Source organism: Mytilus californianus, unplaced genomic scaffold, assembly GCF_021869535.1.
Source record: "Mytilus californianus isolate M0D057914Y unplaced genomic scaffold, xbMytCali1.0.p SCAF_6, whole genome shotgun sequence".
Lineage (NCBI taxonomy): Eukaryota > Metazoa > Mollusca > Bivalvia > Mytilida > Mytilidae > Mytilus > Mytilus californianus.
This window is the reverse complement of record NW_026262712.1, coordinates 14,076,331-14,079,432: the sequence shown is the minus strand read 5'-3', so window position 1 is coordinate 14,079,432 and position 3,102 is coordinate 14,076,331. Positions and strand designations below refer to the sequence as shown.

General features: G+C 29.1%; 1 long non-coding RNA gene across 1 annotated transcript; it reads right to left on the bottom strand.

Moving 5' to 3' along the window:
* Positions 1-585: 585 nt before the first annotated feature.
* LOC127707007 (uncharacterized) lies at positions 586-2,746 on the bottom strand. The gene is made up of 3 exons (XR_007984692.1): positions 2,671-2,746; positions 1,739-1,844; positions 586-626 (listed from the first exon to the last, which is right to left on the bottom strand). It is a non-coding gene; the product is annotated as an uncharacterized LOC127707007 (long non-coding RNA).
* Between the last annotated feature and the right edge of the window lie 356 nt (positions 2,747-3,102).

Genomic DNA, 3,102 nt, shown 5'->3' with positions numbered 1-3,102 from the left:
CAGTCTGAACAAACGATTTAAGATTTCAATCATTCTTGGTGTTTCCATTTAAAAGATCAGGTAATAATATAAAAAATAACAGTCATATCTTCCATGAAGTCTAATACATTTTATTTTGAACATGTTGAAGTTACGTAAATGTTCTTATATATGTTTTCGTGAAAAAGCAAACTTTGCTTATTTTCAAATACAATTGGAACATTATTCATATAACAACTTTAATATTTATCTCGATATCTGTCTTTATTTACAACAATTGACCGTCTTGACTTTATTTGACATTACCGTGTACTAGATTATCTAAACTCTTTTTATTTATTCATTATTTTCCCCGTTTAATTGATGTGTATCATGTGAATTTGAATACAAGTAAAGCAGATATCATGTTGGTCTTTGCCCTGTTTTCTGGAAATCTTACTGCTACAACTTATTGTTTAAATATAATATATTACAACTGAACCAATTTACACTTGCATCTGTCTGACATGAATATTATTTGGGACATAAACTTTAAATTTGAAAAAAAAGATTATATAATATATTTTGTTAGAAAAATTGGAAAGCTGAATACATTGAAAAACGTACCTGTGTTGTAATCAAACATACATCCGTCTATGTAGTCACACCTAAATAAACAATTAAGATTACTTTGAATATCATCAAATCTGCTTAACCAACTATACAAAAGCTTTGTTTTATTGAATAATTTATTGTTCCCGTTCACATTGTCATGAGAACAATTTAATTCTATGGTGGCAATGGGTCGGATGAAGAAGAATCACGAACTTAATTAAACGTCTTTTGTCAATGCAATGATCAGGTAATTAGTGTAATATACAGCCGTAACAACAACACAATTTCAGTAAAGAATAATTAAATGAATTAATTTTGAACTAACCATCCCGATGACGTGTTCAAAAATATTACAAGATGGCTGATATATGTTAACAATAATCCTTCACTTAAAATGGGGCATAAATATGCCGTTGATATTTAAATATGATTTGCGATAAACATAGCTTGAAATTGATATTAACGCCCCCTTTTGAATTTTGCTTTTGACAACTTAAAGGGAGTCAACCATTTTAAAGGTGATTTATATGACACACACACCTTTAATTTACAACAAACAATCTACAGACCTTTCAGATAATTGTTGTAAACAAGGAATTCGTACACAAGTTTTGGCTTGTATTGTCAAACAATGAGTGTTTGAATCACTGTCGTGTAAATTGCTAGAAGCACTATGTAGGGCACACCAATACCAAAATCAGATCTTTTCGTGATTAAGTGTAAACAGAGGTTATATTCATAGATATGTTTTAGTAACATAAAACTAGTGTTATTATCATTATTTTTCTCGTTCTAAACAATTCGGGTTAATATGTACGTGAATAACTTTTATCAAACAAAAGACAGAAAAAATAACAGAAGGCATTCAAAATTCTAAAAAAAAACAATACAAATTAACAATATTATGGCAAAAATATAGAAACTACGAAAGACAAAACACTTCATAGAAAACGACAGACTGAGCATCACGAACTCCATGAATGAAGTGGGGGTGGGTGATGAAAACTCAGTTTCTCGTAAGGATACGTAGTTTCTTCCCATAAGTGACACCCGTAAAATCTGATTATAAGTCGAGATCGGTAATGTAACAACAGGATTGTTAGAATTTGATTAAACTAGTTTTCAATTATTGAATAGTTAAAATATGATTAATATAACTGCTTACCTTTCAAAATCACAGTTGCATTTACTTATACAACGAAATCCATAAAATCCACTATCACATTGAGTACAGGGTAAACCATTTTCTGATATAAATTCGTTCTTGCATGCTTCAAGAAATATGCTGATGATTAATATCATTTTATCATGTTTATCTGATAATCATAGATGATTGTTATGTTAGGTCTTGAGTGGTATTCATTCAAATTTGTTTTACTTAAAATTCAATATAAAACGTATGACTCAGATACGTATTACTGAAAAATATTCTACTATATACCTAATATATATGTTTTATTATAAGAGTTTGTAAATATTACATGGTGCGATATAGCTTTTTTGAATGAATAATAAAAACGACATCAGAGTTCAAATACAGCGGATGCAAGCAATTACATGCGAATATATGGCTTTCAACAAAGAGAAAAACCCATACCTTATAGTCGGATATATCTGTTTTGGTATATCACCCATTTTGTCAATATAACGGAACTGTAAGCAAGTGTCATACAAGTTGGAGGTTAAGGTATCTATAAAACCAGATTCAACAAGCCAGTTTCGTCGAAAAATGTCTTTATCTAGTCAGGAATACGACCGTTGTTTTTCCCTTTGTTCCGTTGTTTGATAAAATCTTTCATTTGATTTTGTCAGTTTTTATAGACTTTCCCGTTTTTAAATTTACCATGGAGTTTTACATTTTCGTTAAACTTTTTAACTCAAATTGTACAATAGTCTTGAACTGATTTTCCATACATATTTAAATATCATGTAGATATTTCCTTCATATATACTACATGTTTTATGTTCTAAATGTGACATCTAGCTTTAATCCCTTGTATCATTTGTATGATACTTTAAAATTTTAGCAGCATGATGATTGAAGCTAAACATTTATAGTGAAACCAATTATTTCTTGTTATTGGAATTAGCATTTACCTATGCATTGGCCACTGATATTTTCATAATGGGGACAGCATAGCTTTTCTATATATCTTGTAACAATTCCTCCGTAAGCTGTAAAACTTTAAGAACACAATTAATAATTTAGACAATCCCAATCATATTTGAATTAAAATCTACTTGTACAAAGACCATTTTGAAATATGAGAAAAAACAATCATTTAAAGGCTACAATTATCTTTTTGTTGTATGAGTTGCTTATTCAGTTTATGAATTATATACAGTTCGCCAAAAGTTAAGCACCACCTATTTTTATTGCATCGAAATTTTTCAATTTAAAAAAAATCAGTTATTCCTCGAAAAAGAGAAAACATATATGTAGCAATTTTTCTAGAATACAATAAACAAACCATAAACTTAAGTTTGGTCACTGATGCAGGTTCTATGCTTTAAATTTTGCGTTCATAG